This window comes from Gouania willdenowi, chromosome 20 (genome assembly GCF_900634775.1).
Source record: "Gouania willdenowi chromosome 20, fGouWil2.1, whole genome shotgun sequence".
NCBI classification, from domain to species: Eukaryota; Metazoa; Chordata; class Actinopteri; order Blenniiformes; family Gobiesocidae; genus Gouania; species Gouania willdenowi.
Genome location: NC_041063.1, coordinates 18,773,004 through 18,798,839, shown reverse-complemented (window position 1 = coordinate 18,798,839; position 25,836 = coordinate 18,773,004). Strand labels below are relative to the sequence as shown.

At 38.7% G+C, this 25,836-nt stretch overlaps 1 protein-coding gene across 1 annotated transcript in view; it reads right to left on the bottom strand.

Annotated features, from left to right (window-relative positions):
• Window positions 1-25,836, bottom strand: part of kcnb2b (potassium voltage-gated channel subfamily B member 2b) — a 111,074-nt gene that overhangs the window by 14,344 nt on the left and 70,894 nt on the right. The gene's annotated exons all lie outside the window — the stretch shown is intronic.

Genomic DNA, 25,836 nt, shown 5'->3' with positions numbered 1-25,836 from the left:
TCCATGAACACAAATGTACTTTTACTATATTAAATTTGGGAAGCAAAGTAGAATTTAGTTTTATTCTTTAAAATATAGACTACCATCAACAAATCTGCATCTACTATTAAACAAAGACCTGTACTTTACCAAGTAGTGATTGCTATGACATGCTCAATGTAACAAATTCAATCCGAGTATGATATCTCAATTTCAGTGTGGGAAGTGAGCTTGACATGTTCATTAAATCTTCTAGTAATTCTTTTGTTAAGCTTGTGGTCAGATCGATAAGAAATGGAAATCTCACACATATGCGCTTTCATCTAATCTTTGCTGGCCGCAAGAAAGAGCAGAAATGATGGAGATTGAGGCACTGTGATATGCAGATGGTGTGAGGATCACTCAGCGGCACCAAAAAACGGTTTGAGTGGGCTGAAACTATAAGAGAAAGTTTGATCAATAGGCATTTCTCATTTGCTGGCACCACCTGCACTTTTTTGTAGACGCAGAGAAGGATCAACAACACAACAGGTGAAAAAAAAACCTGATGAGTAAGTAACAGAAGACTCTGTAAATGAAACTTCTAAATTATTTAGATATTTCCTTCAACGATTGACTTGCAAACTATGTAATGTACTTATTTTTTGCCCGACGCGTCATCGCTTCCCCTTTTTATTCTCACAACACCCATTGTCTCACTTATTTTGCTGGCTTTATATCCAAGTTTGTTTGTGGGGTGTCTTTTTTTGATACAGCCAGCGAGAGTTAAGTGGGCTAGTATGAAATATTAATAGGGCAGTTGTCACACAAACACGCCTGCACAGAACAGGAAATGCGATTACAATATGTTAGTGTGTGGTGCTCTATTACAGCTCAGAGGCGTGGGGTCGAAGTGGCTTGCTCATTAATAGTAGACAGCAATATTAAACAAAAATACTCATATTACCGTACATACTACAATGACAAAGCCCCCTTTGGTGGATTTTGAAATCACGGATTACTCCAAATCCCTTTAGGAGCATTTTAAAGTCATTGTAACAAGAAGAATAAAGGGCAAAAGTGCCAGTGTCTGAAGTCATAAGGGATGGCACAAGAGTTTATTCAGTCCTGGCCTATTATGAGTCTTTCTGACATCCCAACATAGTATATCAGTATTATAACAGATAATATTTCTGTGCTTTGTTCCCAAACCAAAACTCTCACATTATTGGATGGTATGAAAGGAAAATCTCTAAAAATGGCTTTCAATGTTACAAAGAAATATTGATATTATGAAATGCTTTTTTTGTTGTTTTTTTCTACAAACAATCTGCGCCTATTTATTAAAATAAGTCATCAACATCCCCCGCCACACTGGTTCTCATTATAACTCACAACCTTATCCTAAGTGTCCTTAATCTAACTTAGATGTATACATAAGAAAATATTATCACACCAGAATATAAAATTACTATCTAAAATGTTTTTTAAGAAAAACTGTCCCCTTTGAAGATACCACGAACAGAGTTAAAAAAAAATGGCACAAGGGCAATAACTTTCGAAAAAATATTTGCGCACTTCTCATTTTTGAATTCCATCAAGGTATTGATACCCTGAAGCCACACACCGGATTTGCTTATCCTATCTTAAACAGTTTCTGAGAAAAGCTGTCCCCTTTAACTCGGACGGACGGAAGCACGGAGCTCAAACCTATATCCCCCTTCCACATTTTGTGGCGAGGATTGGATAATGGAATTTCAGAGACAAATCTTAAGGGGGGACCTGTAGTAAATTTCAATTGCAAGTTTTTTTCTGCGAAAGTCCTTTTCAAGCCGCCAGGAGTTAATTAAACCTGCCCTTTCATCAGACATGCTTGAAACCTTGTCGTAGGAGGAGTTGTGACACAATCCGTGACCCGACAACATGGTGATTCCGGTTGCTTCCGCGGAACCACTATCAGTCGCCAGCTTCAATGGTTGATGATGGCTAACAAAAGGTGGCGAACTTCAGTGATCAGAACATAAAGATTTGCCCCAATGACCTCTTGTGTATATATATATATATATGATCTTTTGACAGAGCTTTCAAATGAAAATTCACTTTTTAAAAATCGTAAAAGACATTTTTGTGATTTGTAGAACATCAAATAACGAAAGTATTTGATATTTTTGTGTCAATGCTTACTAAACATACTCCTCCATCCTTACCTAAATTCGAAGCATGATAAAGTTTGAGTGACAGGCAGCAATGACGACCTGTGTAGCTTTTTTTAGGTCAAGGCAGCACCAAGCAGCAGCAGCAGCACTCAAGTGAACTTAATCATTCATGAGAGAGCGGTCATAAAATAAACCCACTTTTTACGGCAGCGGCGCTCCAAATATTAAGCACTACATCATGTATCAACAGGCCCTTCCCGGACTTCAACCCTGAGAGAAACCTAGCTATTCTTGGTTTCAATCGACTGTATTGATAAGATTATTTAAAGATCCAATAGAATCCTTGGGCCATCCGATGACTGAAATAGAAACCTAATGGCTGCTCTTCCCTCCGTTTCATCCTTTTCCTCTATCAAATTTCTAAATTCAATAGCCTGACAGAAACGTTTGCAGTTGAACAATACTTAATCAGTCAGTTAAAAAAAGACATCCTATAGTGTGGGGGTGCTATTCCAGTTGACTCAGCAGCTTTGCTGAATTAATCACTCACTGTAAAAAGGCTTCCCGCTGAGACCAGTCCTCCCAGGAAGGACAAGCCAGGAAAGTCATGGCACAATGTACCTCTGAGAAGTTAACGCAAAGAATAAAGTGAATTTTGGGTCAATGTCTTGATTAGTTTAGGTGGTATCAGCACTTGGAACCATTTCCCTTCAGACAGACTTCAAACTGAGCCAATCTTTGATGTACTTTCCATCTGTCTCTCTATGCCTGTCCTTTGTAATTTGTTCAGCTATTTTTTTATTTTGACCTTTTCACCACTTTGCAGCCAATCATGGCTCTTCACTTTCTCACACAAATGTCAGCAGAGAAAACAGAAAGAGGGAGAAAGAGAGAGGAGAGGGGTGGGTGGGTGAGTATGTGGGATCGGGCAAGGATGGTGATGAGCAAACCTGGCAGTGCATGACCAGAATGTAAAACAGTAGAACCATCACACAAATGCTCAACTTTGTTGAGCAAGCTGTTGTCAAGAGTTGTGTGTGTTGCACTTCTAAAAAAAAAAAAAAAAAAACTGCAAATAAACATCTTCCGACGCAGTGTTTCTTGTTTAGGGTAACAGGGGTCCGCCAGTGTCTATATTCAGCTCTCAACAGGCCTTAGGCAGGGGTACACCATGGACAGGGGGCCAGTCCATTGCAAGGCAAACATTAATAGACAAAACTATTCACACATACTTCTATGGACAATGAAACGACTGAGCCAAAATAACTGCAGAATATCCACACAAGAACAGGGACAACATGTAAACTCCACACACAAAGGAACCCAAGTGTCCAACTGGGTGTTTGAAGATTGATCGTATATACAGTGCCTGGGACCAAAAACAACAGTGGTGTCAATGGAGTCCTTGAGTAACTTGGTTGTCTTTTATTTACCATTAAATAACTTAAATGTCATTCATGCTTTGATGTCATTAAGACATCAAGAGGAAGTTTGCATCTGTCAAAATAAACAGATTGAAAAAAGCAAGGACCCTATAATTGAACCCTGTGGAAACCCACATGACACTGGCAGTATCAAGGATTTTTTCGGCTTCAAAAACATTAACTACGTATCCATGTGCTGGCTGTTTTTCTCTCTCCATAGAACAGGTCATTATTCCCAGGCAGGTAAAGGCAGGTAGACTGGGTTAGATAAGAAAAGTCAACACCTGCCAACACAAATTTACACCCACCGTGGGCCTTTGGGCAAGGCCCGGAATCTGCAATGCACCTTAGCAACTGCTGCCTAGTGCTTATCAGGGATTGGTTAATTTCAGGAGATGAACTTCACGTGACAAAAGTATGTAGCAAGTTAAGTACTTTGACTACTTTTAGTGGTCATAATGTTGTGGCGGATTTCAATGAGTGCTTGTGGAAACTTTTTATTCTGCTGTCTCAGCCTTCGTCTACCGTAACCACTACTTTGCAGTAAAAATAAATCTATGTACCACTCTAGTTTGTGCATATGGGAAGTCGTTTTAAACATGTGTGCATGTACAGCTTGTGCCAGTGTGCGCGCACACACCTCATGGCATGTAAATGTGTTTTCTGCTTTTATTTGTGTGTATTGCATCAAAGAACAAGCCTTCAGCCATTATAGCGTGACAACATTAACCTATTTGCTTCTTAAGTCTTATCCAGGAGAGAGAAACAGACGGTCAGATTCTCGCACAACATAAACAAGGAAGCTTTTTCCAAATTCTCCAGTTACTAATTTGAAAACATAAAATAAATAGTTTCAAAAGTTCTGTTTTCCTGCAGGGATATGTCCTCTTGTATGACAGAGAAAGAGCCACAGAGCGCTGTCAGCAGGGCAAATTCTAATTACCACTAAGTGCGCCAGCCCTTTGCGCCTGAGTGGTGATCACTATGTTAATCACACCAACCAAAGCACCGTAATCAACACTTCCTCGAGCCACAGAGCAGAGGAAGGAATGAGAAACAAACACGACTTGCAGACCATGTAACAGTTAATATTCATGAAGCATTGAAGGCTCCAAGTATCTTGCAGTGAGCTTTGCTGATCCTTGGCTTGCCTGTATGCAGATAACACGGTAAAAGATATCCTACAAGCTCCCCTACTCCCCCCTACCCCCGAGTCTCTTGATAACATCATCCATCTGCGCTCGAAGGCTTAAGGGACGGATGAGAAGGTGGGGTACCAGTAGTGTGTGTGTGTGGTGCTTTCCAGAAATTTACTCCTGTCACCTCTCAGTAAAGCATTTTCCTCACAGATAAAAACTGGGAAAACCTCACTGGAAAAGCTCTCTTCTCCCACACCTCCCACACACATATGCACACTCACAAAAAAACACCCGAGCACACAGTACAAATGCTTCTAAAATATCCTTCCATGCCTCATTCTGTTTCACTTTTTCCTTATCCTCTCCAACCAAAACACACACAGTGTCACATTCATCTGGTCTCAGCAGGCGCATATAGCTCGCAGCGGTACATTTACCATGACAGGACGAGGAGAGTTCACTCTTTCCTTCTCTCTCTTCTAGTACCTAGATCTGTTATCCTCAATGACTACATATCACCTAGCTGTCCGAGTCAAACTGTGTAACCATGGAGATGTCTTCCAGTACTACTTAGACCAAGTCCTGCTTTTAAAACAAGTTCTTTCTTTTTCATTGTGATGCTGAAACTTTTACCTCCCTTGGGAGCTCTTTGAAGAAGTGGGAGACAGGTTTTTAGGGTAAACAGAGGCTACATGGTGCATTAAAATTTAAAACCTGCCAGAATGTATACATCATTGTGAATGTCAATCAATGTTTAGAATATTAAGGATATTTTAGTCATTTGTAGGCTCTCTGGGACCTAACTTAAAGCATGCCTCTTACTAGAGGAACTTCCTTCTCCCTGAGGAGCCAAAATCCCAGAAAGGTTATTGTGATGTCTTTATGTAATTTTGTTGCATGAGAGTGTAGTTGTTGTTAGACAAGTTTTTACAGCATAAACTCTTGGCTTTTTCTAATTTCCTTCAATCCTTCAGCCCCTATTCTCTGGTCACTGACTCATCCTAATCAAGCATAAAGAAGAAAGAAGACATCAAAGCCCTGAGCTCATCTTATCCCCATATTATCCACAGCAAACACATCCACTGACAAAGTTTGTGGACATGACAGTGTGACTTTTGTTTACAGTAATGTGTCGATACCGATACTGGTATCGGTAGGAGTCCCGATATGGCACTAAAATCCAACGAAAGGTTTTGCGTTACAGCTTAACTCGGCACCCCCCCCTTCACCGAAGGGTCAAGGGCCGCCCTGCTCCCTGCGGGGGGTTTCCGGTCTCACCCTCTTCCCCCCCTGCAGCAGTATCGGCATGTATAAGTCTCGACTGATACTATGCAACTGGGTATTGGTATCGGCATCGGAACCAAAAAAGGGCATCGGAACAACACTGAGGGCGACCGTGGCTCAGGTGGTAGTGGGTCGTCTTCTGATCGAGAGGTTGGGGGTTCGATCCCAGTACCTGACTATGTGTCGAAGTGTCCTTGGGCAAGACACTGAACCCTAAGTTGCTCCCAGTGGTCGACTAGCGCCTTGCATGGCAGTCCTGTCCCACTGGTGTGTGAATGTGAGTGTGATTGGGTGAATGAACTGCTATGTAAAGCGCTTTGAGACTGCTTCAGTGTGGTGATAAAGCGCTATATAAAATCAAGTCCATTTACCAAGTCCATTTACACTAGTTTACAGTTCAAATTTGGCAGAATTTCAGCTTTTTTTTATTTCATGTTTAAAGACAAATTTGTGCTTTTCAAACATTTTAGAAACAACTGCAACTACCAATCATAGATAGGAAAGATAGAAGATAGTTGAAAACAACTTTCTTTCAAGATGCTTTTAGATTTTGTTTTTATTGATATTGTAATCCAGGATCTAGGCTAGGGTACCAATGTCAATTCAGGGGTCATATTGACTTTTATTCTTTCTGTTCTCTGGTCTTTCTCATTAATAACACTTTTTCTTAATCGACGACACCAAAGTTTAATGACAATCCAAAAAATGGAGAACTCAACTGATGGTTTGTATGGCAGTTACATTTGTAACTTCAAACTTCTATCCTACCCTCTTTATTCTCCTCTGATTCTTGACTGGATAAGGGCCGAAACGAGTGGTCACTGAGGACTCATCCTAATCAAGGATAAAGAAGACATCAAAGCCCTGAGCTGATCTTATCCCAAACACAGCAAACACATCGACTGACAAAGTTCGTGGACGTGACCGTTTTACTTTTGTTAATCTACGACACCAAAATGTGAAACTCGTCTGATGGCTTGTATGGCACTTACATTTGTCTGTAACTTGGATGTTCAAACCACTTTGACCTCTTCCAGCCTCACCTCTGGGGAAACAGGGTTATCTTGAGCCAAACTTTGTTTACCGTTGGCCAACTAACAACAAGGTTTTTATTTCTAATGAGATTCACACTGAAGATGTTTGCATGAATAAATGCATGAGTGAGTCTGACGAGGGAGACGAGGAAGAACCCAACTAAGAAAGTGAGCCGGTAAACATGCAAACCATGCATGAAAACATTTAAGAAAACCAACAATTAAATTATAGATATAAAAGCTACAATTGAATAATTACATTACAACACATTGTCTCGTGTTTAATTTACTGAACCAGTAAACACATCTGACAAACTTCAATTCTGGAGTTTATTTTGTTTTGGATCTTACCCCGATAACGAGAAACCACTTTTGCTATTTGTTATCGGATAGCAAGAGCTTATTAGCACCAATGGTATAAATAACATTGACGCCTGTCTCTGTAACCATAGAAACCTGTGAATGGATTCCCCAGACTTTACTTGTGAAAGACATTCGTGATGGTGAAAGAAATATTACGGGAACTTTTAAGCCTCTAATATTTTGACCTTCTTGCTATTGAGAGTTTAAGTCACACACCCACTCAGGCGTACATAAATACACACCTTTAGCATGATTTCAGTAATTATCTAAGCAAGGGCAACCCTTACGCAGAGCAACGCAAGCTGCTCTCTTGCCATGAGGTTTACTTCAGTAATGATTAATGCTTCATCATAATCCGAGGTTGTCAGAAGCGAGGAAACAGCCAGCGGACTGCATTAGAAATGTGACTTTCAAGAATAAGTGGAATGAATGACTGAGCAATAAAAGTCAGTGCAGAGGGAGAGCAGAGAGCCCTGATAAGAAAGCTGGAATAAAAGATGGACTTTCACAGCTTTTGTTCTACTGCAAATGAGAGGGATGATCAGTGGGCCTGGGAGCGGCACCAGATGACCGTTTCCATGGCGTCACAATGAACTACGCCTGTGTGTGTCTGCTGGTACATCTGAGTGGGTGGTATTATAGGTTGGGGAGGAGGCCGGGGCATTATTGATAGGTTGCATGTCCTTGACAAAGCCAGATTGGGACGCCTCCACTCTTCACGGAAGATTTGCTTTAATTAATCCAAATGAGGACACGCACACGCACGCACGCACACACACACACATGCAAACACATCCAAACACGCTTGACTGCAAGCAAGCAAGACTGCAGCAGAGACAATTTATGTGTAAAGCAGTGAGGAAAGAGATATGACTCCCCCCCCATTCCACATAAAAATTAATATTTTATAACTTAAATAGTGAGTGTTGCCACAGTAGGAGGCATGTTGAGGGCATACTAACTCTGTGGTGCTTTGAGCCAAATACAAACAATAATACTTGTCATTTCAAATCCGCAGCGGATAATTTCTCTTCTACATCTGTTGCAATCAAGCTCTTGCCAAATAAGTTTATGCAGTGTTGATTCAAGGAATCACCAGCAGGCAAATCTCCATGTGTTTCACTGTGTGTCAGTTTTTTTTAATGAGTCTCGTTTGACAAAAATGTTTTTTGGTCGTAACACAAATTGTTGGAGGGAGGGGATTTTGGAACTTTTTCCATTTGAATGTCTACATTTAAGCAAACTAACTGTAAATTGACTCAATTTATATTGCACTTTTAATATCAGTTAATAAGTTCCAATGTACTCGGAACCAATGATAACATAGCTAACATGCAAGGAGCTAACAACGTAAGGTTAAAGGCTTGTTAATCTTGCCTTGTTAGGAATTTTTTTAAAACATACCTTATTCAAACATCCTTTTTACACATCAAACAAAAAGTATCAAGATTATTGTAGAAAAAATATTATCGTTTTTGTAACTAATTGCATTCGTTAAAAAAAAAAAAAAAACCTTAGCTTGCAAGTAGCTACTTTTGATGACACACTGGAAAAAAAGTACTAGAAAGAGGAAAAAGGTGAAAAAGATTTAAATAATTTTTCAATCTGATGGTACTAAGAAGAAAAAAAAGCCTGTGTTCTTGTGCAAACAACAATTACTTTTGTATTGACAATTGCTTCAACCGATATACAAACTTGTACGTGTTCCATCAGTGGGACTATTCTCTTTATAGCTCTATCAAAACCGTTAATGGGCAGTGCAGGTAGGAGATGATAAGACCGAAATACGTTTTCAATGACACAATAAGTGTGTCCTTGGGACAGAGGCTGAGAAAAAGCTTCGGGTGTATATGGTTATTTTTCTACCTGTTCTTGAGTAAAGGAAATGCAGCTGTTGCTTTATTTGTTTATTTTCTATTCCTATCTAGTGTCAGGTAGTGGGAACTATCCTGACATACAGTATGTGCCAGGTCGAATTCACCCTTCGCAGGATGACTGTCCAAGCAAGCACAATTGGATGCTGAGATAACATGTTTTTGGATTGTGATGGGAAACCACTGGACTGAGTTGGGCACAAACACATAACCCTACAGCAGTGAAGCAGCACTTCTTATCACTGTTTCCAGATGAGATCAATAAAACTTCCACAGATCATTGTTTAGGTCAGTGGTCTGCAAACAGGGGTACGTGTACCCTTTGGGCTACAGGACCACATTGCAGGGGGTACTCGGAAAGATTTAACAATTACTTTAGAAATAATCAGGAAATGTTTTCAGTTCCTTTTAAGGCTATTTTTTGGACAGATTCACCACAAACTAACAGTACTAGTGCTCAATAAAATACTACATTTTCTTGTAATTTATTAAAAAAGGATTATTTTATGCTGTAGAGGCTGTTTTATATCACTTCTGACAATAGGACACAATAATTAGCAACATTTTACGAAGGAGACCATATTAACTTACTATTGCAGTTATTACATAAGTGTTGCATTGGTATTTAAAAAAGGGGGACACAATAATTGAGACAGTTAGGGGTTTAGGAGAGCCTTCTGTTCTACAAAGGAAAAAGCATATGAAATTATGAAGAGGGTACTTATGATATGAAGGGAGTACGCATGATTTGACAAAAATGCAAAAGTTTTACACGGAACAAAAACAATTGGGAACCACTAGATTAGGTAAGACTTAAGGTCAAATTCCAAAGGTTCCTGACTGAAGGTATGTTTACACCAAGAGATTTCAGGAATCAAGCAAGATTGAAGATTAGTGAACGCACTAAACACACCATGCTTGAAATGACAACTCTGCGGTACGCAAGCTAGATAAGCTGCAGCGATTATTGCAGCTGGGTCTGTGGGAAGACACAATTCACAGGCCAAAGATGTACACAGGCAGAGATGGCATTAGAGAAAAAAATATAGTCAAACATTAAAAAGTGAGATTATGATAGCAAAGTTCAGGGGCATATTTGTTTGTGAATGCACATTAAAAAAAAATGTAGCTGAATGAAGTGGTTTAGTGAGAGCGAGGAGACACTGCCCTTCAAGAGGGAGTCACACTTTAAGCCTATATGTTGGCAAGCATTTTCTCTGCTGAATGAGCAAGGCACCAAATCCCAACCAGGCTCACTGTGACCTCTGAAATCCCTGTGCTGAAAGGCACCCACACTCTCATCAAATGTCATCTTGTATCTAATGTTATTGGTGTAATAAATAAAAAAAAACTTTTTGGAGGTACATCAAAATACATGTGAGATTAATGATTTGAAGGATTAAAGAATGTTCAAAATGTGGTTGATAACTGTATGGTTATGTTCATTAATTCAAATAAGACAAAAATAGGCAATCACCCACACCAGTTTTAATTTTGACAGCAAATTTTGATTTAGTATTAGTCAAAATCTTAAATAACATTAAGATAGTAGTCGACTAAACCTGTTACAAATATAGTTGACTAAAATATACAGGATAAGACTATGTATTTTTTAAAATTCAATTACCATGTATCAACCTAATATGGGATGGTATTAATGTTTGTAAATACACACAGACCACATGATCACATGACTTCCAGTTGGATTTCGTCCCATGTGACGAAATAGTTGTTTTCCTTTTATTAGTTGAAGAAAAAATATATATTTTGATATAGTTTTTGTTAACATGTATTTAAAAAAACATTAAAAAATGTGTCATAGTTTAGTTAAAAACGACAAAAACAGTGGCACAGACTAACCTCTTTTTTAGCCTCCAAAAGCCCATTTTAAAATGTGTTATCGGTGATATCGACCAACTGATATTTTCGGCCAATGTTAGCCATACAATGTGTCTGTTGACATCGCTATCAATTTTTCCGCCAATCTTGAAAAATCGATATGTGCCGTTTTGCGACAACATAATAGAAATAAACATGGAACTTTTTTCGATTGCGAGTGTGAGTTTTTTTTTGCACATGTAATGTTTATTTGTGGAAGACATCCAGTAGGGCAGCACATAAAAGTAGCCTTAACTTGTTATTTCCATTGAGAGATTATTTTATGCGACCTAAAATTAGGTTTTGGAGGAGGAGATCTAGTGTTGGACAATATCGGGATATTGGCAAAAAGCTAACATCGAACATCTCTACTTATCATTTTTATTATATTTGTAAATGGGTTATTTAGTCTAAGAAATTTGTGTCTGGAACAAAAAAAAGTTGATGCAAGGTGACATTTCATATATAATAATGTCTGAAACTGTGCTGAAAATGCTGGAATGTCACAGAATAAAGCAGACAAGAACAGACATTAAACATTGTTGCACTGGCCGTCCTGGGAGTGTAATACCATTACTGAGAGATCTACTGTGTTACATTAGTGCACAGTGGATCGGAGCCACTTGAAAATGGAGGATACAAAAAGCAACATTTGTTGCACTGTGTCTGTCTGGCTCAAAATCATAGTCTGTAGTAAGAAAAAATTAAACAATGAAGTTGATCGTATTGGCAGACACGAGCTCTCAGGGAATAGAGTTGAGAAAATGAGCTCTAGAGCTAATACAGTCAGGAGACAGTGTGAGATGGATAATCTGGTCTGTACGTGTGTCAGGTCAGACAATTTGCAGTTTCCAGTTCGTTGGGACAACAATGGCTTTGCAATGAAGTCACTGTAAGACTGGTTTTAAGCCATGAAGCTGTTCAGCTGTCAATGAATAGCTCTAGATGAATAGAGATGCATGATTGATAGCAAGAAAACCCATCCATCCATCCATCCAAACATTTTCTGACCGACTTGCTCCTTTTTTCATTGTCACAGGGAGCAAGAGAACCAATAAAAATAACCCTAATAGGAAATAACTGGAGAACAGTGTCTTGTTTAGGGAAGCAGGGTCTTTTTCTTCTTCAAAGGAATAGTGGATTAGAAATTCAAATGTACATCTTGCACATTTCCAGATCAGCAACTTGGGGCAAATAAACTTTGCTTAAGAAAGCGTACACCCTGGAGAGCTTGGCGGTCCATTACAGATTTTTGCAAAATAAAAGCGATATTTCTAAACGCCGACAAAGTAGAATTGCGCTTTGAACGTATTTCCATTGAAGGCTGTCTTGGGAGGCTCGTAACTTCTGTGAAATCTCATCCCGCAAGACTTCACTGTAGAAAGATGGACTCTCAAAACATCTTCATAACACACCGTATTTTTTTGTTGTTTCACTTCTAATGTGGCACTAATTATTTTTAAGTATAATGCTAAGAAAAGTCCCGGCCTCCGCTTCTATCTACACGTACCGCGCCATGTTTTCTTGGAGAGAAGTGGTCACGTGACCAGGTACCTCATGTCATGTGACCATGTATGTCACGTTCTGAAAAAGTGTTTCCTTTTACGACACATTTCAAAATCGAAACGTCTGAAATGCCTCCTCATGAAAGCGTAATAACTTTTTAGCGATATTTGAGTGTTTTTTCGAAATTCAGGTGTTTCCATTACTAGCTTATATTGCGCCATTTAGATTTTGCGCATTTCCAAGGGAAATGAAAACACAGTTACTGACAATAACAAGCATTTCCCCATCAACCAACATAAGGACATTCAAAATTGCATACCGGCACACGATTTTGATACATGGGATGAAACTGCAGATAAATTTAGTGTAGACACAATTTAAATTATTTCAATGGTGGTGAGTAATGATGTTAACAAAGGCATGAAACGCACACTTGTTAAAGTTTTTATTCAAAGACAGAGAACACGCAATTCAGCTGCTTGTTTGTAAATCATTAAATTGAGTTAAATGAGGCAGAACTTAGTTAGTTTTTATTTTACAAGATAGTATATGCATTTTTTAATGGTTCTCTCTAGTGAACTGAAAATGTATAATTTATATCTTTAGTTTTAGTCTCCCATGAATATGTTAAAAAAAAAAGAAAAAGAAAGAAAATAAAACTTGGAGGTTTCAGGCTTTCAAGATGTAATTTGGCCTTTTTTTGTGTATGGAACATAGACTGAGACTATTTTAGCTTTAGAAGAACCCCAGTTCTAAATAATTGGCTTTGTCCTTTACAGTGTAACTGATCTTTCTTTCTTTTTCAACGAGTCGACTTGACTGTGCAGCAGCAGGTAAACTATTTATTATACTTATCACCTTAACAGCCAGGAAGCTCTTGCTCCTCATAATGTAATCCAAGATCTTGGAACATACGTCGCCTCTTTCCTGCCCCGATGGTGATGCACATAAAGCAAAACACATCACTACCAAACCATGCTTTACAGTACAAACAAACATAACACTTCTTCCACAACACTTAGCCTGACATAGCTGCTGTGCTCAGGGGCAAACATCAGGAAACACAAAGCCTCACACAATCTGAATAATGTAGAATATAATAAGTGGAAATCTCTGCTGCTGCTACAAGGTTAAACACCAACATTCCACATACGGTGAGACTTTTCTTCAACACATGCACCGTTTGGATCGTGAATCACTGACACCAATCTTAGCTTACTCAGGTGGAAGGACGGATACATCAAGATCAGGTTCAACAGGCCAGGACAAACAAAAAACACTTTACTTGAAGTTTTATACATAAAGGCTGACATTACACTGCCATTATTATGATATGACACCTGTCATTAGCATGAATAAGGTGTCATGAAGTCTGTCATTAAGTGTAGTTACCTGACCCTAACCCTTCATAACCCTAACCCTTCATAACCCTAACCCTTCATAACCCTAACCCCCCTTCAAAACCCTAACCCTTCATAACCCTAACCCTTCATAACGCTAACCCTTCATTACCCTAACCCTAACCCCCCTTCATAACGCTAAACCTTCATTACCCTAATCCCCCTTCAAAACCCTAACCCTTCATTACTCTAACCCTTCATTATCCTAACCCTAATCCTTCATTACCCTAACCCTTTACTTTTCATTACCCTAGCCCTTCATAACCTTAACCCCTTACTCTTCATTACCCTAACCCTTAACCCTTCATTATCCTAACGCTTCATTACCCTAACCCCTTACTCTTCATTACCCTAACCCTTAACCCTTCATTACCCTAACCCCTTACTCTTCATTACCTAACCCTTAACCCTTCATTATCCTAACGCTTCATTACCCTAACCCCTTACTCTTCATTACCTAACCCTCCAACAAACTCAAAAAATGCCAACATAGCTCCAAAGTAGGGCTATATCGAGATTCAAGATATATTGAATTTTCAATTTTGGAGATATAGAAAATGACAATATTGCCTATATCATTTTGTATAAAAATACTAATTTTTGGAGTGGCTGCTTTCTCTACTTCTCAGAACAGAATGAAAAGCACAGTTTGATGGATTTTTGAGTACATCCAAACTCAGACCATCCCCTAAACAAGCCACACTACAGAACTCACTCACACGTGCTGTCCCTAAGAGGAGGGAGGACACATATTGTGCAGCTGTTTGTTAATAAATGTGTCTGTGCGGCATTTTGCATCACAATATTATTTTCTGGTAAGACTTTATTTATATAAAAATTGTCAAGATTTATATTGTATATCGCTATTTTCAGAAAAATATTGAGATATGAGTTTTGATCAATATCGCCCAGTCCTACTCCAAAGGCTTCATAATTTAGCAAACACAATTAATGACAGCCTTCATGACACTTTATTCATGCTAATGATAGACGTAATGTAAGCCATATGTATAAAACTTCAAATGAAGTGTTACCAAAAAATGATACAATTACTCAGAGAACATACAAATTCAATGGCTTGATTGAAAACCTCGGATATGAAGTCCTTTTATCCTTTATGAAAGAACTAAAAAAAAAAACAACATTCACAAAACACTGCTAAATAATGAAGATTCCCAGTTTCTAAATGGGAAACATGTTTGTATACGTGCCACTGCATTAGGGTTAGTCTGTGATTTACCTGCAGTAGATCATGCAGCTCTTAGCGACAGGCCCATTAGCAACTGGTATTAATGAGAAGCATTGAAAGCCTCTTACTTCCTGGGTTGACCTCGCATCGCAAAGCAAAATTTATAGTTCCGGAACAGAACACCATAGGCTCAACAGAAAACCCACAATCAATGTCAAACATTGATCCCTCTTCATTAAGTCCAGTCACATGGCCTCTCAGTGAGCTACTTTTACTCTGAAAATCCTCCTAAACTCTTTCACTCATTGAACCTAAAAAAAGCCTTTTTACAAGTTCAGAGTGAAATTACCTTTGATACATTTTGCTCGATATTACTTAGTCCTGCACAAGTCTAAAAATTTGGTAATACTTTACTTGAAGCTTGTTACATAAGGCTGATATTACGCTCTCATCATCTGTCACTAGCATGAATAAGGTGTCATGAAGGTTGCCATTAAGTGTCGTTTGCTAAATTATGACACCTTTGGTGCTACGTTGGCTTTTTTTGGGTTAGACGGAGGCAGATGTGGACTGGCCATCTGTCATACCACGCATGGACCCAGTGGGCCGTTGACCCAATTTGGGCCTGTCCGATCCGCTACGTTTTTTTGATTTTTTTTTACGAGCGAGTTTAGGCAAACATTGTACCAGGTGGCCAAAAATGGTCCAAAAGTGGTAAAAACATGGTAAGAAAAGTGTAAACTGACTAAAACAGACCAAAAGCAGTCACAAGTGGCCAATAAATGAGCAAATAAATAAGAACTAGGTAATTTGAAAAATATATAATATAGGAATATATGGATAGCAAAATGTGGCAAACAATAGTAAAAAAGGACAAAATGTGGCAAACAATAATGAAAAAGAGCAAAAATGTGGAACAAAAAGAGGCAAAATGTACCAAAAACAAAACAAGTGGTATTTATTGGGCAAAAGTTAGCTCATTGGCATGAAAAGTAGCCAAAAAGTTTAAAGAAAGGACAAAAATTGGATTTGAGTGTCAAAAAGTACAAAAACAAAAAATAAGGAAAAGGGGATATCTATTCGCAAAGGGAAGCTAAAGTCTGAAAAAAGTGTCAGAACCTTTTAAAAAGGGGCAGAAATGGGACAAAGGAAGTTGCAAAATGGCCAAAGGAAATAGGTAAAAAAGGGTTAAAAAAAGCTTCCCCCTTTTAATGTTTTCTGGGGAATAATAATTCATATTAAGACATAAAAAGCCACATGTTGAGCATCACTGACTTAATAACTGCTTCTACGTGGTGTCCGCTGATAATGTCGTGAACTGGTCTGGACAGAATGCCAGGGGTACATTTTTGTCCCATTCCAACTCTGAGTGGAAGGATCTAGTGGGGTAAAGGTTAAGGTTAGGAGTTAGGAGTTAGCGCAACAAACAACGCTTAATGACAGCCTTCATGGCACCTTATTCATGCTAATGACAGGTGTCATGTCATAATAATGACAGCATAATGTCAGCCTCGTGCATAAAACTTCAAGTAAAGTGTTACAAAAAATTCTTACAACCAAGAGCATCTTAATTACATTTCAACTTTCCAACATTAGTTGAGTTTTTCAATTTCTCAAGGAGTTGCATTACATCACTTGTGCCTGATGGTTTCCTCCTTTGTTACAATGTCTTTCTCTCGTGAAAATAAAAATAGACTGGATGTGACATGACAACACAATTAACATTTGTCACAGTAAAGATGATATTCCTGGAGTCACTCTAAGCTGTTTATGAGGCTAAATGACTTTGCTTTAAATGCTTCCCTGCGTTTCTCTCTGATGATCTCATTGCTGGCTTTCTGCTTGACGAACATGAACAGTGGATGTCATGGCTGTGGCTGCTGTTTGCTAAAACAGGCTTAAAACAGCGAGCCACACTGATGACACTGGTGGTATAGGAACAGTTGCTACATGACTATCAGTGGTTTTAACCCCGGCCTGGCAATCGGAATACATTTCATTCGATCACAGCATTCCTTTTGTGTTGTAATTCAGTATTCACTCACTTGCACTCTTGTTTGCCTCTCTATTTCACTCACTATACTGTAGATCTACCACTTCCATCAATAACTGTGAAAAAGATTGTGTAAAATCTAAAGATAACAAGGTTTTCCTCTAAAGGTACATGTTTTTTTTTCCAATACCTTGTCAAAGCCATTGAAATACTGTTTTATTGTTGGTATTCTTCTTTGTGTGAATGGTTTTGTAACATGAATTCTAATGCCTTCGCTTCAGTTTTCATATAAATGCCGATTTCATAATATCCCACATACTAATCCACTGAACAGTGACACAACAACTCGGTGCTACAGTGAAAAGAGCACGCTGATTCAATGATGGTTCAGGTTGCTTTATTTATATCAGTAGGTGAGATTGTTCTGGAGTGAGAGGAAGGCCATTTTTCTCACACTGTTCAAATCTAACAATAAACAACAAACCAAGCTACAAAACGAGAACTGAGTACCCAAAAAGTACAGATAAAACGATGTACTCAACAGGAATGGATATGTTTGTAAAAAAATGTCATTTCTTGAATATTTTAATAAGATTATTTAACAAGAGCACTCAGAGAGCTTTACCAGATATTGGTTATCTGGATCAGTGATCCTGATCATGGTACTGTGATTATTCATGATGAAACTAATTAATTAAGTTACCATGCTGACATAACCGAGTCAAACTTAATTGAGATCGGTCAATTACGAACCAAGATATGCATTTTTTTTTTACATTTCGCCAATGACGAGAGACATTTTTTACTTTGATAATTCAAACAGATCCAGAATCAGTATATTAACATGGATCCCCCAAAAAAGTTAATCAGATTTTCCAAGGCATAAGGTCTTGCTTAAAATTTATTCAAAATCTGTCAAGTAATTTTGATGTTATCCACACAAAAATAAACGCTATTGAAAATATTGAACCAGAAAGAACTAGATTCTCTATTTTTTCATCAACAATATTGCTTCTATATTCCATAATTACATATGCTCTTCATGCTCACAGAGTTATGTAATAATTATTACCCTTGGAAATGCGCAAAATCTAAATAGTGCAATATAAACTAGTAACGGAAACACCTGAATTTCGATAAAACACTCAAATATCGCTAAAAAGTTATTACGCTTTCATGAGGAGGACTTTCAGACGTTTTGATTTTGAAATGTGTCGTAAAAGTAAACACTTTTTCAGAACGTGGTCACATGATGTGCGGTCCCTGGTCACATGACCACTTCTCTCCGAGTAAACATGGCATGGTACGTATAAACACAAGTGGAGAACGGAACATTTTTTAAATAATACTTATAGAGTAACTAAACCCCAACCCCACTTTTTTCTGCTAAATAAATATGTATTTGGGTATTCAGTACTGTTTATTAATCTTAGTTCTACTCTTATCATTTTAGTAAAAGTATTTTAATTTTGCGTATGTAGTTGTAAAATGTCAGTTACTGGCCTCTAAGGGTTGAACGTTGGCTATTACAAATTAATTTTGCTATCGGCTGAAACTTGTTCTTTAGATTCCCCTGTGTCATCACTTTCACTGTTGGCCCCGCCCCTCCTATACAAGCTGAGAGGAGGAAGGAGGGTTTCTTCCAATCACAGCCCTCAGTGAGCACTGATTGACATCCTAAATGAGGAAGTCCACTGAAACAGCCCACGGTAGCGGTGCTGTTTTTGACTCTGTGCTTCTATAAAGAGCAGATTATGTGCTAATCAGAGGGCTCATCAAGCTATGTGTGTATTTACAGACACATCTATGCTATGTGTGTATTTTTTGTCTGTCTCTGCATGTGCGCAGACGCGTGTGTAATGAGTGGTGTCTGTAAGGCTGTGTGTGAGCTTCACATTGTGATTGTGTGTGCCTGTGGTTGTAGTGACACATCTCACCTTATGGACTCGCTATGTGTGTGTGTGTGTGTGTGTGTGTGTGTGTGTGTCATCGTGTGCATTACCGTTTGTCTCTGTGCACAGCGGTGCGGGCTTGTCTTACTGCTCGAGCAGTAACACCCGTAATCAAGGCATCATTTTTTGAATTTCCCTCCCAGTGGCAGGTCAGCAGAAAGCAGGGGTTTAGATACTCTTTAAAAATGATTACTGCCACATTAGAGGTAAAACAACGAAGCAACACAAAGTGTGATAAGGAGGTTCTGAGTATCCGTCTTCCAGCTGTGAAGTCTAGCGGGATCCGATTTGACGGAAGTTGCGAGGCTCCTGCCCAAAACAACGTTCAATTCAAAGCGCAATTATACTTTGTCGACATTTAGAAACATCGCTTTTATTTTGCGAAAATCTCTAATGGATACTAAGTGATTGATATATACAGTAAGTCAACAACAGCATTCAACATTAAACAAGAGGAATATACAATGTAAAGGCACTATGGATTCTTTTGACAAATGACAACTTTGCTGATGTGTTACACCTACAGCAACAATAACAGCTTTCATGCAGTTATGCTTTGTCTTCCACATACAGTACTCTCTCATCCTGATGCACCAATTCGTCCTCTTATTTCAGCCAGTGTGTGCAACCTTTCGGATCAAACCCTTCTCACCACGTGTGACTGACAGAATGATTCAGAAAATCCACCCAGTGTGGTACACGTTTCCAATGACGTCTTTATTCTGCTAGGGAAAAAGAAACAAGTGGACTGAGCCATCTGTGAAAGGATTAGAAGTAATCACACTCAACATGCAGACTCCACACAGATTCTGTGTGCCTTAGTACTATGCCCACATAGGAGATATCAATGATTGTGAGCAACGGCTCTCATACGCTTCAATGCGCTAGTCCTACAGGCTTCACCCTGAGCTGCTGGCTAAAGAAGTAATGTTCTTTTCGTCTCTCATGTCTGCACATTGATGTGTGAGGCGGGCGAATGAGGCTAAGCAAAGAGCATAGAACATGTGTATGCCTTTGGGGGCTGATGGGGAGGCAGGGGTTGCAACATTTTAGGCACTTCAATGCCTATTTATTGCATGTGTACGCGGAAGCACAAATGCATGCATGCAAGCACGTGCTCACATCTGACACGTAAACAAGGATATGAAAATATGCTGAAACAGTCACTTTCTCACTAATTATGTAAATGTTTCTTTTCTCGCTTCTTGTTGACCCCAGTGGACCTTTCCAGCATCGCACACATCGACGATTAGAGACAAATGACCAATTAAAAAAATAAAACGTGACATTGATTGGAGAAGTGCTTCGTCTTCAATAATCAATCTCGCTTAATAATTAACTTGAAAGAAATAGATGCAACTTTCTTTCTGTTTCCCGAGTGCATCATTACTTTGATCCTAATGGATAAACTGACATTAAATGCTGATGTTCCTGTGAAAAAAAGTTATAAAAAACCTGTACTTACTTTATCTGTTCAAGGAGTTGTCTGTTGAGGGTCAGCACTTTGAGCAGGTATGGCTATTAAAAGGAGAATAACTGTTTAAACTAAGACTGGGTCCCAGACGCTGACTCACTGAAATACTTTAGAATCCAGCTGATTGAATGTTTACTGTATTTGTAAAATTATGATTGGGAATCTAGTTAGAAGAATGGCCTAACGTTTGCGTATTCATTTCACAATCAAAATTGAGTAAACCCACTAAAAATTAATGACCATAGAAGTTATATGCACAATCTGAATAAATCATCCATGCTTGAAAATGATTTTGTGAACTTTCTTTTTTCCATTTTCAAACACAGTATCAAACAGTGTTAATAGTGTCGACTAAACATTTTCCCATTAGTTTAATGAGACTTTCACTAAATAGAAATTTTTATTATTATAATATAGTGAACTAAAATCTTAATGTAATTTTGTTGGCTAAAATTTTACTATAAATGAAAAAGTTCTGATGACTCTTTTTTTTTTATTAAAACTAACTTTAATTTTAGTCAAAAGACAAATTAAATCAAAAATCAACAATGACATGAATGATACCTCGAGGATATTAGTGCAATATTTCATTATGACATACATCATTTCAATAAACATTTGTAATAGAGAACAGTTTTAACAGCAGAACAGAACGTGTTCATGTTAGTAAGGTAAGTAAGCTAAACAACTGATATAATTTTACCAGCCAGTTCATTAGTGAAGCTCGTATAATCTAATAATGCAATCCAATTCAACGAGTCTGCTATAAATTCCGCACCTAATGCAAAGTTTAATCGAACTGGAAATGATCAGTGAGAGGTTGATCTTTAATAATGAGTTGAAGTAGATGAAGTTGACATTAGGGTAAAATAGAGGTGATTCTAACGTTTTACATAATTATTATGCATGATAATTAGGTATTTTTCTTCATGCGAACAAATGAGCATCCCTTTATTTGATGTTTTGTGTCAATTAATAGATAATATCTGCACTAAGAACATTTAACAAGGTCAAAAAAGTCAAATCAAGAAAGATCATCCAATACGGAATATTAACTATTATCAGCGAACAGAAAAAAACGATTGATACATTGTGTAATAAAACATACTCTGACTTAAATGGATTGATATGAAAGCATAACATTGTCCTATTTGTTTATATACATTACATTCCACATCTCTGGAAGATGTGAAATTTTAGATATTGATTTACAGTTCTGAGCAGCGTGCAACACGTGCATGCACTCGCATAAATATGCACGAGTGCGTGGGATTGCAGATTGTGAGGAGGGGAAACTCACAAAAAAAATAAGTACAGATGGGAGTACGTGTGGGAGGAGGACCACGGAATATCCCCATGACTGTGTGGTTGCATTCAAGCCATATTTGGTCTTTCTTTTGATGAGCCAAGTGTCAGGCACACTGTTTGTTCAGTAGACTGTGGATTAAAAAAAGGCTTTTCAAATAATTTGTAATGATTGCTTTGGGCTGCTAGAGTTTGTTGGCATTTGTGGAATACCAGCAGCTCTGTTCAGATGTAACACATGTTGCTTTCAAAACTTGGAATAGAAATGAAACAATTTGTCTAAGGTTCTGCTACTCAGATTAGTCGTCGTTTCGAGAAGAGTTGTTCCAATTTGGTAACATCTGCCACAGAATTCAAATCAAACAATCGCTATCAACACTTGCGTAACATTAAGGCATCTTCACTGCTGTGCACGTAATTGCTGCTGCTTTCTCACTTGTTGATCTGTGCAGCAGTGTTTGGTGGATGACGCCTACATGCATTCCTCATCCTTAGCTGTATCCTGATTCCTCTAAAGTCATGTGTGACCGTGCCACTGTGTGCATTCACTGTGAATGTTTGAAGGGTTAAGGGTAGCTTGACATCAGGTTTCCTACTCCACTTTTAGATACTTGCAGAGTCACAGGCCATTGGCCCTTACCGCAGTGTATCACTTAACACAGGCACACATCTATAGTGGCTGCAACTTAAGCCTATTACGGGATATGAAGCCTGATCTCATACAACAGCAATGAAATACATCCAGAGATAGTGAACCGCAGTAGTTGTGGTTAAACTCCTCTCATTGAAGAATGAGAGGAGCTTCTAATAGCATGGGACAACCGACTGACAGAAATATTATATTTCCAATAATGATGGAGGAAAAGCCTTATTAAAACTTTTCTTTACCATGTACAAGGATAAAAAGAAGCCCCCTGTGGATCGTACCCACCCCTCTCTTCTCCTCCCCCTCGATTCTTTGAAGATGTCACCTTTAACCCAATGACAAGAAGCAGATCTATTGTTTTCCTCTGTCTTCCACCACACCTGCTGCTGTCTCTTTGAACAAAAAGGCCTTCATCAGTGACGTGGAGATTGCTGCCTTTCATTTGTCTAACCCACTGCTTGCTGTGAAGCTGTAATTAGTGTCAAGAACAAATGTGTTGGTGCAGATAGGGCTGCAACATACACACAAAAGAGGGACCAGATGCGAGTGCTACTGGCTAGCCACAAAGTCATGCTCTAGCATAGCTCGGGCTACACTTCTGTCTGTCATTTCCCTGTGACATTAGTGTATGTCTTGTTTCAGAGCTGGAAGAAACAAGATTTCACTTTCATTATCAGATATTAATGCATTTCTTCAGTGGCTGGTTTTTGATGGCATCTTCAAGCGTCAGTAAGGCACTTCTGGTGGCCACTGCTTGTTTGTTTATGTGTATCAGCAACATCAGAGACCGACTTCCTTTCCACATTTGATGCCAGTTACAGCTGATGATTGCTGTCTAACAAACTGTTCACTCAGATGTGAAACTAAGTTCTTAACTGCTCTAAAGGTGTGAAAACCAAATCTGGCAAACACTGAGCGTACTCTGTAATGGATCCTGTGCAAATTGAGATACGCTCCATCACTCCATGACCACATACAGCAGGCTTTCTTTTCTTAAAAATGTGTAGAGTGAAGCAGGGTACACACACAGATATAATTGGACTGTTTTTGTCCAGATTTTCCCTCCTGCAGCCTAAGGATGACCGACGCCAGATAATTTCACGTTTTATAAGATTATCCTATAAGATCATCCTGTGGTCTGAGGCGTGAATTTGTAAATAAATAACAATTGTTAATATTTAAACCTGTTCAAGATATGTGACCAAAACCTTGCGTGTGGGGAAAGCTGACGACTCCCATCTCATGACTCCGATTTGTGACGTGGAACCAAATGTAGCCAATCAAGAAGCGAGCCGACTGAGAAACACCGAATGCAGCGTTCCAGGCAACTCGGAACTCGGCATTTCTGAGTTGAAAATTCCAATCTCAAGAAATTTTGTATTTCAAACATGGCTAGCTAGTATAAAATTAGAGTTTTCCTCCCAATTTTACTGTGTAAGAACTCCAACAACTTCAGGTGGCATTCCAAGTCACTTTTTCAAGTAGGAGGTGGGAAAATCCTGAGTTCATTGGATTGCAGCATTTAATCACGTTGTTAGATCTGGTACACACTCAGTACGATCAAAACAGTTTCATGTGTGGGGTCTGTAACAGATAAAAAATCTCTTCAGATTTTGAAAATCCTTATGTTTTCCCATTTTAATTTTTGTGAAACTTTGAAAAACGTTTTCTTTCTGCATTCACATCACACTAATAAGAAAAATAAACACACACACGCTTCAGTAATAACATTATGGCCAACTCCCAAATACCATGTCCTCCTTTTCTTGTCTCATATACATAATTATAATAATGCATTGGATTTTATATAGTGCTTTATCATAGATACTCAAAGCACTTTACAGAATTAAGGCATTATTCTTTCACTTAGTAGTGGTGAGCTAGCCACAGCTGCCCTCAGGCAGACTGACGGAAGCGAAGCTGCCACAGCGCGCCATCGGTCCCGCTGATTCATACTAGACGATGTAGGTGAAGTGTCTTGCCGAAGCACACAATGACATACCACTGGAGCGACTGTCCCCCACTGTCACACCTGGTATTCTCAGTGGTCTCCTATCCAGCTACTAACAAGGCCCAGACCTGCTTAGCTTTTAAGATCTAACGAGATCGGGTAATGACAGGCTGGTATGGCATAAACTGTGATGCAGTTTGTTCTCTGAAAACTTTCCATCAAAGCCAGCACAACCTTTTTTTAGCATCTCAAGCCTAACTAACTTATCTATTCGATCAGACCACATGGACCAGACTCGCTCCACACATGCATCGACGACTGCCGACTGCCCATGAACCCATCGCCGGTTCACTGCCTCTCCGTCTTCGGACCACTTCTGACAGTTCGTGTCTGCTCTAGACCACAAAGGCCCGACAGGAGCTGTGGGAAATGCTCCAATTCAATCATCAAGCCATCACAATTTCCTTCCTGTCAAAAAGGCTCAAAATTTGCTTGCCCATTTATTCAGCCTGTAACACATCATTAATCATAAAGACATACTCCGTGAGATTAACTTCAATTATTCATGATCATAATATTCAAACTGTACATTGTATTAGCATTATTGTTTTCTGACATTACCCTTGAGTTCAAAGCATTCTAGTTCTAGCATTACTAAGAGACTATAATAGAGCTGTAGATTTATATTGTTGTGACTGGAATTACAAGATAATAAATCTACATGTGGTGACAGATGGTGCGCAGAAGAACCAGAATTGAATCAGCCACAAAAGATGAGCCTTTTATTCCACTGTGATAAAAAACTGCACAGAGTAACAAAGCTATCGAGTGTGACATATTGGATACTCCTCTGAGAATAAAAAAAAATAACTATGATATCTCCTGTGACGACGGAGAAAGGTGGCTGATTGACTCGAGTCAAGATTACAATGTGACGCAGCAAAGAAAGCTCTGATGAAAAGATTTCATTTGAAAAGCGAGATTTCCCTCTAATCCATTCATTGACTCCCAATAATAATAATGGTACACACATCCGGCATTGTCTGGAAACAGACACTGTAAAAAGGAAAGCCATAAAGGAGAATTTTACAGCATATTTAGAGATAATCCATATGCGTTTAGCTTTCAGCAGATATACGCCAAAGAAATCACCATTTCAGCACCTATTACATTTTTATTGCTTATGACAGAAGAGCTTAAATCCTTCACGATGGACTGAGGCTACATCAAAGCACCATATTGTAAGTACAGCAAAAAAAAACAAAAAAAAAAAAACATATTACCATATTATCGTTTATCATTTTTACTTA